The sequence below is a fragment of the Centruroides vittatus genome, unplaced genomic scaffold (assembly GCF_030686945.1).
Source record: "Centruroides vittatus isolate TY-2023 unplaced genomic scaffold, ASM3068694v2 scaffold_2569, whole genome shotgun sequence".
NCBI lineage: Eukaryota > Metazoa > Arthropoda > Arachnida > Scorpiones > Buthidae > Centruroides > Centruroides vittatus.
This window is the reverse complement of record NW_027122690.1, coordinates 824,580-837,199: the sequence shown is the minus strand read 5'-3', so window position 1 is coordinate 837,199 and position 12,620 is coordinate 824,580. Positions and strand designations below refer to the sequence as shown.

Genomic DNA, 12,620 nt, shown 5'->3' with positions numbered 1-12,620 from the left:
TTCATAAAAACTAAAACAACAGATTGTCAAAGTTTAGTTTTATTTTGCAATGTCTTCAGATTCACAATATTAAATTTTTCCAATATTAAATTGAGCCAGAAAGTAAAAATTTTGAATTTACCCGAATTAACACAATTCAACGTTTTAAATTAAAAGTTAAAATTTATTATAATTTTGTAATCAGAGAAGAACAATCCATGGTGTCTAAGAGAAGAAAGACCAATCTTAATTCCTAAATTGTTGCCTTGTTAAAAGAAAAGATCAATTTTCCTTGGAAGAAACTGGGGATAAAAAGTATCTTTCTTCTTTCAATAACAGTTTTTCTACACGTAAACTTCCCCTCTGTACCATGAAAAGCGCTATTCTATTATATAAATACGTCTAGTTGCGTCGATGGCTTAGCTAAGTTGGTTGGACAATATCAGCCCATTGGATCTTATCCACAGAATACCGATATTAAATCCATCTTTTGTCAAAATTATTGTTTTCGTTATAGTTATACTTGCACGGAACATATATATATATATATATCTTTAATATCTTATTTCAAATATACTTAATTATATGATATACACGATATTAAAGATATTACCAAAACACTAGTCTAGAGACCAATTCACAATACAATTTACCCATTTTCTTATAAATTTTGCAAAAATTTTCACGCTTTCTGCTTGACCACAAATTGGTAGATAAACGAGGAGCTTAATTGTTTTATTTATTCTTGATAAAGAAATGATCTAAAGAAAACTCCAACATGATAACTTTGCTTTAATTTGCATCTCTTACATATTACAAGACATAAAAATACAATCATTAAAATGTTTTACAAAATATTAAAGTTTATTCAATTAAAAAAAGTCATTCAGATTAATATTTTAGTCATCGAATGCTTAAAGGAATTGTAATGATTCCAGGTCATGAGTCATCGGAGTTATCAGCAGGGTTATTAGGAGCTATAGAGATATATAGCCCATATAACTGATGGCTACGCATAAAGTCTTGGATGTAGCTTTTGATAAGAATCTGGTTAGAGTGATCTGCTTTGTAAGTTCCTTTTTTCCACATAAATTTTACCGCAGGATCAAATAAGTTTATTCGTTTGCCCCTATACTTTTGTCAACCGTTCAAACATTTGAAATTACATATTGTTCCAATATAGTCACGTTCAATTTCGAAAGCTCCTTTACTGTGAACTTCTTTTGTACTTCTGTTCTTTTCTCTTTCAAGTTTTACTTCACTTCCAACTCTGTAGCCCTTCCTTCGATTCTCGGCGCTTCCTCCAGGTGAAACCATGCTCTTTCTTTTCGCCGATATCTTGCACGATAGCCCCTTTCGCCGAGTCACTGACACTACGAAAGAATCTCCTCGAGACTGGGAAACTGAGAAAGGGAATTCCTCTGGAGAGTTGGTCATAAGCCTGAGCAGTCGTAAAACAGGTAGTTCGTTAAGTGAGGAAGGCTCCTCAAATCCTTGCCCATCATGACAACTGTCAAGTCTGAACACAATTTTCACAATTTCGTCTGAAACTGAAATATTTCAATGTTTAATTTAATCAAAAAATTTAAAAACCAATGGAATCGGTAAAAATTTCAATTCTAAAAACTTTAAATTAAAATCCGAGTAAAAAGCTACTCTTTAACATCCGACTTCGAGTGAGTTAAGAAGAAAAAAAAGGACGAAAAAGATGCTATACTTTCATAATTTTATTAATTTCATTTCCCCAAATGCATTTCGCCATGCCTCATCAGTGGGTAGTTGAGTTTTGGTAACCTCCGTTCCTTTTATGCTGGATGATGTTTTCCCAGCATGCATCTATCTGCATACCGTCATTCAGATTGATTAAATTTGCATATTCTTTTATACAAAAATGTTCTATTATTCTACGTTTTAAACAATCTTCTTCTTTATAAAGTATTTTTATATTATTTCTGTCTATGTTACAAAAATTATTTTTATAATGTAGGTACCACGGCGATTCTTCTCTTTTTAATCTTATTGCTGCCTCGTGCTCTTTTAAACGTACTTCTAACTTCCTTCCGGTTTCTCCGACGTAAGACTTCGTTTGTGGACAAGTACAAGATAATTTATAAATTACACCTGCAACATCAAGTTTGTTTAACACATTGGCATCATCTTTGTTTATGACATTAACTATATTCAACAATTTGTTCTTTTGTTTTGCCACGATACATATAGAATACTGTTTAAAAATTAATTTATATCTCTCATAAAGTTTATGTACATACGGAAATTTAACATATATAATATTATCAATATGGTTCTTTACATTATATCTGTAATTTACAAATTGATTGTACCACTTACATAATAAATTCTTTGGATAATCATTCAATAAATATTTTTTAAAAAGTTGTTTTATTTCTTTATCTATGTCTTCTTGTAAGGATGTCCTATTCACTATTTTTTTGAGGTCCATAGTAAAGACGTTTTTCTTGGTTTCTACGGGACAATATGATTTGTAATTAATAGTCTTTTTTGTATTACATAATTTTTCGTACTTACGGAATAGCAATCGGTTTTCCTTTCTCAATATAGTAATATCCAAATAATTTAATTCCTGGTTTTGTTCTTCTTCACTAGTGAACTTTAAGTTGTTACTCAAACTGTTTGCATAGCTTTCAATATCTTGGGATGAAGTTATTTGTGAGTCATATATAATTAATATATCATCAACGTAACGTGCGTAGTACTCTATACCTGGAGCCTGTGATATATTTTCATCAATCGGTATCATGCAGATATCAGCCAGTTTTGGTCCGACGACCGATCCCATAGAGATTCCATTCTTTTGTCGGTAAAAGTCTGTGTAAATTTTAAAATAATTATTTTTAAATATAAATTCAATAAAAATTAAAATGTGCTCAGGTATATTATATCCATTTATGGTTTCTTTAATCATTTCTAGTGTTATCGATGGATACATGGATTTGATATCTAAACTCATAAGACAATGACTTTTTTTAATTTTACCTTTTAGTAGTCCATTAATTAATTCATCTGTGTTTTTTATGCTGTAGAGTGATCTATCGATTTTCTGCAAGTAGATTTTCAAGTAATATTCAAGATTATATAAAACTGTTTTTTTTTTCTTCTTTTTAAAATCTTTATATAATCTTGAATATTACTTGAAAATCTACTTGCAGAAAATCGATAGATCACTCTACAGCATAAAAAACACAGATGAATTAATTAATGGACTACTAAAAGGTAAAATTAAAAAAAGTCATTGTCTTATGAGTTTAGATATCAAATCCATGTATCCATCGATAACACTAGAAATGATTAAAGAAACCATAAATGGATATAATATACCTGAGCACATTTTAATTTTTATTGAATTTATATTTAAAAATAATTATTTTAAAATTTACACAGACTTTTACCGACAAAAGAATGGAATCTCTATGGGATCGGTCGTCGGACCAAAACTGGCTGATATCTGCATGATACCGATTGATGAAAATATATCACAGGCTTCAGGTATAGAGTACTACGCACGTTACGTTGATGATATATTAATTATATATGACTCACAAATAACTTCATCCCAAGATATTGAAAGCTATGCAAACAGTTTGAGTAACAACTTAAAGTTCACCAGTGAAGAAGAACAAAATCAGGAATTAAATTATTTGGATATTACTATATTGAGAAAGGAAAACCGATTGCTATTCCGTAAGTACGAAAAATTATGTAATACAAAAAAGACTATTAATTACAAATCATATTGTCCCGTAGAAACCAAGAAAAACGTCTTTACTATGGACCTCAAAAAAATAGTGAATAGGACATCCTTACAAGAAGACATAGATAAAGAAATAAAACAACTTTTTAAAAAATATTTATTGAATGATTATCCAAAGAATTTATTATGTAAGTGGTACAATCAATTTGTAAATTACAGATATAATGTAAAGAATCATATTGATAATATTATATATGTTAAATTTCCGTATGTACATAAACTTTATGAGAGATATAAATTAATTTTTAAACAGTATTCTATATGTATCGTGGCAAAACAAAAGAACAAATTGTTGAATATAGTTAATGTCATAAACAAAGATGATGCCAATGTGTTAAACAAACTTGATGTTGCAGGTGTAATTTATAAATTATCTTGTACTTGTCCACAAACGAAGTCTTACGTCGGAGAAACCGGAAGGAAGTTAGAAGTACGTTTAAAAGAGCACGAGGCAGCAATAAGATTAAAAAGAGAAGAATCGCCGTGGTACCTACATTATAAAAATAATTTTTGTAACATAGACAGAAATAATATAAAAATACTTTATAAAGAAGAAGATTGTTTAAAACGTAGAATAATAGAACATTTTTGTATAAAAGAATATGCAAATTTAATCAATCTGAATGACGGTATGCAGATAGATGCATGCTGGGAAAACATCATCCAGCATAAAAGGAACGGAGGTTACCAAAACTCAACTACCCACTGATGAGGCATGGCGAAATGCATTTGGGGAAATGAAATTAATAAAATTATGAAAGTATAGCATCTTTTTCGTCCTTTTTTTTTTCTTCTTAACTCACTCGAAGTCGGATTTTAAAGAGTAGCTTTTTACTCGGATTTTAATTTAAAGTTTTTAGAAGTTTAATTTAATGTTTAAAATCACTTGCATGAACTACTATAAGAAATCGAATCGTCTTGAGCCATGTCAACTTTATAACAATTGTTAAAAACAGTGTCTACGTATGCAATGCCTGTAAAACGAACTTATTTTTAAATCAGTTTGTTTTATTTATTTTTAAATTATTTTTAAATAAGTTTAAAAGCACATAACAAGATTTAATGATAAGATAGAAGTAAACATGAAAATATATACCAAGAGAATTAAAAGAAAGAGTATTATCGTCCTGTAACACTTCTGTTTACTAATTCACAGAATATTGAAATTAATCCTTGTCTAATATTTCTTACTTTAAATTGTCCTAAATTGCTGTATAAATATAAACAAAACAATAAGAAAACCGTTCAGCATTACAAAATATATAAAAATTTGTTTAATATCTAAACAATTAACATTCGCATTGATTATTATTGCCAACGTTCCCGGTTTTTTTAAATCACCATTTTCATGCAACCAAATAACGAATGCAACCGCAATAAAGTAATGAAAACAGAATTTCAAAAATCATAAAAATATCTTAAAATATGATACATATAAATTAAATTTTATACTTTAAACGCACATTTTTACGCGTTGCAAATGAAAAAAAATTCCTTAGCATTAATACAAGTATTCGAGATTTGCTTATAGATTTGCGTGAACTCTGTCAATCCGAAAAATCTGGGCACAGTAAGGTGTTTTAATAGCCTGAATACACAAGAATACAGATATAATATAAGCAGAGGGGAAGTGGTAAGGCTTTTTATACATCTACCGACTCCAGTTTGCCAGATCCTCAAAGTGCACACGTATCTACAAGCACTTACAGGATCTTTTATGATGCTAAAAGGTGTGTATGTTGTTATTTAATCTGTACATCCCGATAATATAATACTCACGTAGCAATAAGTATGATCTTTAGTCAAACAGGTAGCATGAGTACAATGATAAATTCTCATATTATAAGTTAAATCAGAAGAATTGAGATACTCATCGTGCTCCAGAATTGCACTATGTTTTATGTAAGCTGGTTCCAAATCTTTCTATAATAGAAAATGAAGTGAGTAAAGTTTAATTTCTAGATAAATTATGCTTTTATACTATCGTAAATGTTATAATTCCGAGCACACGTTTATTCTCATTCCTAATCTATTCAATATATTTTGTACCTTATTTTTAAACGAGAAAAGTAGAAAAAATATATAACTTGTAGTTCGAACTTAAATTTTTACGATCTTATAGAATAATATTAAATTTAAAACATATAGGAATCTATATTAGTTCGTATCTACTAGAATTCATTATCATTTTTGTGATTGGCTATTCTATTCAATTTTCACTACATTTGTCACAACGGTTGAGACAGAAGACAAGTCTTACTTCATGTAATGAAGATCCTTTATTTAAGTTGAAATATGTTTCGGTCTTTTAGTCCCACTTCAGTCGATTTTACAATTGTTTATCCGACATTTGATTACTTTACAATAAATTATCAGTTTAAATATGAAGTCAACCGTCGCGACAAACCTTAGATAGAATAGCCAATCACAAAAGTAATAATAATCTGTACATCGTATCCCAGTATACCCGATAATTATATATTTTGATAGATCTTTGTACCTTCAATTACGACTCATACGGCACGAGATTCTCAATTTTGAATTTACACTTCCTTAATAACAGTATAAAAAAAAGTTTGAAAATCTCTATAATATATATATACAGTATATATACACATATAATTATTATTTTATTAGAACTTAATAATAAGCTTATTATTAAACTATTAATAACAATACTCTTACCATTTGGAACGGCTGAATCATTTGCAAAGAGAAAAATACTGACGAGACAGAAGTTTAAGGTTATTTATAGCGAAAGGACAGACACCAGAGAGACGACAGTATGAATTTATATATCTACAATTTTTTCTAATTACAGTCAAACGATTATATAATTTGTTGAATTATAAATATGTACAGTACATATTTACGAATCTGTATATCTTAATATATGTATAGTTGTAAGTTATTTATAAAGGAAATAGAATACAAATATTTATTAAAATCACGAACAATTTTATCGTTATATATATATATCAAGTAATTATATTATTTTGCACTTTTTATTCGATTTCTTTCACTACAGATAAGAACAAACCACTGCTGTTGTTATAACGAACCATGATCTTATATCTTGCAGGTATTCATTTTCTTGCAGTTGTTTCGGCCATTCCAAGTGGTAAGGATATTATTATTAATATTTTAATAATACTGTTAAGTATTTATAGTAAAATGTTTAGAAATAAACCACTGTCTGAATAAAATTTTGATAAACTTTCTTTAAAATTCGCAAATACAGGTCGAGTAGACGTGGTATTTCCCTTCGTAGAAGTATCCAGATCTGGAGTGAAAACGGTCAAATTCTGAGCTCTAGATCAAGATATAGAATTGAAACTGATATTTTGGGATTAGGAATGAAAGATCGTTTGCAGGGAATTACAGCATTTACGGTAGGAGGCTCCCATTATATCTAATAATTAAATATATTTATCGATTTTCACTTCCTATTATAGAAATAATCGGAACAGTCTTATATCGCACAGAGTGCAATTCCGGGTCACTAACAATTACTACATACCGAAAATTTAATTGATAATATGGCAGCTTATTATTGTAAAAATAATTTGGCTAAAGATGATGACATAATTATGCTTATTGTTCGGTAAGTACTAAATTACATATAGGTACAGAGAAAGAAATTAGACATTTATAATTCAGTCGTAAATTGGGTATCCTTCGAGATGATAACACCGTTGAGTTTGATGCTTCCTGTAAACATTTTACTATTTACTTGGATATTATTCTATAATTCATGCTATCTGATTTAAGTTGCATTTGTTTTAAAGGCATTGCACACGTAAGAACTGTCTGTAAAAATTGTGGTAAAGTAGGCATCTCGTTAGACGATTCGCGTTATAACGGAAGAGTTGATGCAGTAGCTCATTTGTAAGTGATTTAAACCGTTTTCGTTAATTATGGAAACATCCTGAATTTGAGAGGAGAAATTCACTTTCAGACTCGGAAGCATACACGATGGCACGAAGGGCGACAACCCTGACAATCCAGGAGGATCAACGTGCCCTGCAATTGACGGTTATATTATGGGAGATCGAAGTAATGAAGTCAACGAATTAAAATTTTCTAGCTGCTCTACGAATAAAATTCTTAATACATTAATATAAGCATAATTTCATTTAACTGTGTTTCAGCATGTTAGAAACAAAAGAACTTTAATAGCAATATTTTTTTAAAGGTCACGCCAAGCTTGTGTATTTAAGGACTGCAAATCTTATTGATACATAATAATAATGTATTTCACATTTAACGGAATATTATTGACAAGACTATGTCTTGTTTATAAAATCGTACTGTCTGATGTCTTACCAGCTTAGAGGTATGAAGGAGTACATGTCAGGAGTTAAAATTTGGCACAGAGTATTAGGTATCCAAATTATGAGCGCATAAAAAACCAGACTTGTAGGTAGTCAGGGGACCGAGAACCGAGATAAAATAAAATACATAATGGCGTCACTCTGTACAAACAGGCAGTAGTATGAGATTTGCGCATGCGTTGCTCGTTGGTAAGTTGGAAATACCAGTTTTGACAAACACATGCGTTGTGAAGTTCGAAAAGCGAATGTTGCTAAATCCAATATGACAAACGAATCTCAAAAAAACCCCCCATTTACCTGTCTCGTGTTATTCCGCACATATTTCTGGTCCTCACGTGCTAACCTTCTTCTTCCTTCTATTTCATATGGAGATGTTAGCTCTGTCAGGCTCTTTCTCCGACAGACCGTTGCGTCTTGGCGATGACAATTCCCTCTGCGCTTGTCGCGGGTTTCCAGCTTCAACTCGGGCTGGCGGGGGTTTTTAAAATCGGAAGACGCGTGCTGGCGCCTCTCATTTCCACTAATACGTAAACTCAAAATAACGCCTACTCATGTCCTTCAGTACCCCTTATACTGACCCAGTTCATGTCCTCAATACACTTTTAACTACTTCCAACGATCATCCTAACGTCTATTCGTGGGTTGTAGTCCAACTCGGACCAAGTCTTGATTGTCCACTTTTCGACACTTTTGCCGCAAACGTCTTTCTCCCCAAAATCCTCAAAGTCCACAGCCGTCCATCCCTCCTCCTGCAACTCAGCTAAAGATTTCCTGTAAGTCTGTCCCCCAAACTTCAGGTCAAATACTTTCGGCCACGACTCCTGTCTCGATTCCCTCCACTTCTTCTGCATTTCCGCAGCTACTTTAAACCGTCCTCGATTTTTGCCTACTCGCTGTCTTTCCGTGTCGCCGCTCTCGTTTTCTTTCGTCGCTAACTTTCACTTTCTGTTCCTCACTTCCTGAGCTTTCCCTGACTCTCTTTTTCGTGCTTTCCTCCTCTAACTCTTTCCTGTCTTCGGTACCTCTATCACCAGTCAGCCCGCTGTCTCCGTGCTCGTTTTCTTCCTCTTTTTCTCTTGGTCTATTTCCTTTCTCAGTCTCCTTCACGCACTTTCGACGTCTATGTCCGATTTCTCCACACAAGAAACATTTTATACTGGGGCACTCTTTCAGTTTATGCCCTCTCCCCAGGCAGTTGCCGCATAACCATCGTACTCCTTTGTAGTCTGCTCTTATTCTGCATCCCCTAATGTCAATAAAATTAGGACACCTTCTTTGGCATTACCAATGACACTATCCTGGTCCCGTTCAATATTTTCAATTTCGGCATATAATACTCTATTTCAACTTTCTTAACTTGTCCATATTCACCTAGTTTCTGCTCAATCTCTTCTGTCGTGATTTCATACGGTACTCTACGTAAAAATATCCGTTTCATGTTCCCTTTTACATAACTTATGTCAAAGTATTCTGCACCAAACTGACACTCGGTGTCGAAAACCACCTACTGAGCCTCCGCATTTGCAAACGACATGAGACATTCTCTTGCCGAAATCTCTTCCACTTGAGTAATTGCCTCGTCAGTCGGACAAGTGCCGCAGCAGGGACTCGACAACTGCTGTCCATACCACCGCCGTCTTCGCCTTAAAACGTTGAGATAGCTCACCAATTTCTCTCTCTCCCATCTTATAACTAACTAGCCTCTCCAAGTATCACCAAGACAATTCGTTTCGCTTTCCGCTCACTCCTCACACCTCAACCCCCTCTCTATATTCACGTGCTAACCTTCACCGATTGACGGGAGATATCTCGTTTCATCATGAGAACTTTTTGAAACTAGATGGCGGGCGTCGTTATTATTTTATATTAAAATTCTAACTTCCGAAATATAATTAGTTTTTCTTTTTACATTTATTAATATACATATATTTCGTTTGTGTAAAAAAAATAATTGCAAACGATATAATAGCCACTATTATTTTTTTTCAAAAATGGGAAAGTTTTGCATTGACAAAAATTCAACCTGGGCGTCATGCAACGGAAAGAAATTTCAACATTCGATAGGTTAATTTCGCAGAAAATGCATCGTGGATGACGTCGTGGTCGTGGCTGTGGCCCGCGAAGTTTGGATGATCGCGCTCAAAACCAGCGATACCAAAGATGATTGGAGAATGGGAACGAGACCCGCAAGTGATCCCGCTTAGTAGTGAGTTTCCGAGACATAGTCTTGTCCCAAATACGGCTTTGTCGTTTCACTTGTTTTAAAAGTTAAATGAAGTATAAATTAGACTATAAATACAATATTTACTTAATTTACATCTTGGTTTAGTTTATTGCTTACGGCAACTAAACACGTGGGCGATCTACCGAGGAAGGATGCCTGCCTAAAGGATTTTCTAAGGGAAATTGGCCCTTACTTAAGTCTTACAAATGTGAAGAAAGTTCGGAATCTCCGTGTCGCCAACCCGTTGGCGAGGTGCGAACCCGCGATCAATTAATTACCGGTGTTCATTGGTTTTATCCACTTGGTCATATGTTTATAAATACAGGTATCTCTCGTATAACAGGATAGTCACGTTCGGAAAAAGTGTTGTACTATGCGAATCTCTGCTAAACGAAAGTAAGAACTATTGCAAAACATGGAGTTAGGTTCCAAACGTTAGCAAAGGTATACAATTCTTTTTTGTTACTAAGAAAAATACGTTTATTAAAGCAATCGATAATTTATTTCTGGTCAATAATTAACTAACAATCACAATTAAGAGTATTGTATGACGCGTTAATATTAATTTTAGTTGAATAAGGGCATTTTCTTTTTACGAAGGGTCGTCATCTTATGAGGTTTTTTTTGTCCATTTTGTTCAGAAATATCAGCAACGTCTTCATTCGACTTTCTCGGCTGTTATATATAAGAGTACAGCGATAGTAATGGCCTCCATAGTTTTATACATGTTTGGACTGAGAAGACCTTGAAACGTCGAAAATACAAAATAATTCGGGGGTAATTTTACTATGAATATTAATGTGTGTGGCTCGATTTTGTTTCCCCTCTTTGAAATTTAATAACTCCCATGCTTTTTGTCGAAAATTTCTGAATTTTTGCAGGGAGGATTATGTATTACGGTGATTGATTCCATTAAATTTTTCTTAAAGGTAGAGAGGATGAGAAGATAAAAAACAAAACAAAATATCAAGTGAAAATAAGGATAGTTTCTTCTGACCTTTGATTAAGATCTCCTCTATTTGCTAGTCAGAAACTACACCAATCTAATAAGTCCTAATAATAAACAAGGTCCAAGTAGACAAGAATACACAGCAACATAACAATATTTAAGCAACTATCAATAGCAACTAAATTGTTCAAACATATTAAGGTTCGCAACTTCGATCACATAGGTCACTTTTCAAATTTTAATATAGACCAGTATTAGTTAGTAGTCGTTGAGCATCCTCTCTTCCGAGAGGAGGTCGACGACTACTTTTGGTCGAATTACTTAAACCCCCTTCCGCAACAATTCCTTCTTTCTATTGGACCAGTAGTATTGTGAAAAGCCGGGAGGGTAGAGCGTTAACTCTAAACTTCTTTGATCCGCGAGATCCGCTCACGTTGTCACTGGATGGTTGAATCAACTAGGAGGGCTAGAAATCGAAAGGGAAAGCGGATTCAGCGTGAATCCGCCGATAGGAGACCATTCTCCGAATAAAGACAAGTTGACAGGTTAACTAAATAATAAGTTTAATAAAAAAAATTAAATAAAGCGTAAGATATAATATACAGTAATACCTCGGTTTCGTTCACTTCGGTTATACACCAGCAAATAAGATGGCAGCCACCACGAGGCTGGTAAGAGCTCTATTTTGCGTTAACAATTTTGTGTTTAATTTATTTCTTAATGAATAAACCCTGAATTAATTAATATTCGGTTAGTACGTAAATAAAATATTTTAATACACTGGTATATTTACGTAAGACATCACATAATTTTTTTAGTTGTTAAAGTATAATCTTAGGATTGATTTAATTATTTAAAACTCCTATGAAAATTTAAAAAAATCTTTATCTCTATTTCTCTTTTCGAAATTTTTATTTTTCATTAAGCTTTTCTAATTAAATAAGTTCAAAAATCATTTAACATAACATGGAAGTTCACATCATTCACCATTTTTTTATTTTTATTTTGTATTTCTTTGCCGAAATTCCCGGCAGTCAGCGTTTGTGTTCTCTAGAAAATGCCAGCAGTTACGTCACTTCCGGCAGCATCTGGCCGGATTGATGCTGAGATCTTGAATACATTGAATTTCATTGCTTTCCTTTCCTTTTTGCTCCATCTTGGGAAATTCTATGTTGGACGTTCATTTATTCTTCACATTACTCCTTTACATTCATTTTATATTAAGTTCTTATAGTTTTTATTCTTAAACACTATCTATTTTCTGTGAAAATGTGTTTTAGGTATGTATTTCGGAGCGTCTAAAACGAATTAGTTGGATTTACATTGATTCATATGGAAATAATT

At 32.6% G+C, this 12,620-nt stretch overlaps 1 protein-coding gene and 1 long non-coding RNA gene across 2 annotated transcripts in view; both read left to right on the top strand.

The window, feature by feature from the left end:
- The window catches only part of LOC136987666 (uncharacterized), a 62,122-nt gene that overhangs the window by 2,198 nt on the left and 47,304 nt on the right, over window positions 1-12,620 (top strand). The gene's annotated exons all lie outside the window — the stretch shown is intronic.
- Window positions 7,108-7,621, top strand: LOC136987728 (uncharacterized). Its single transcript, XR_010882655.1, has 4 exons — window positions 7,108-7,161; window positions 7,225-7,373; window positions 7,430-7,482; window positions 7,558-7,621. It is a non-coding gene; the product is annotated as an uncharacterized lncRNA (long non-coding RNA).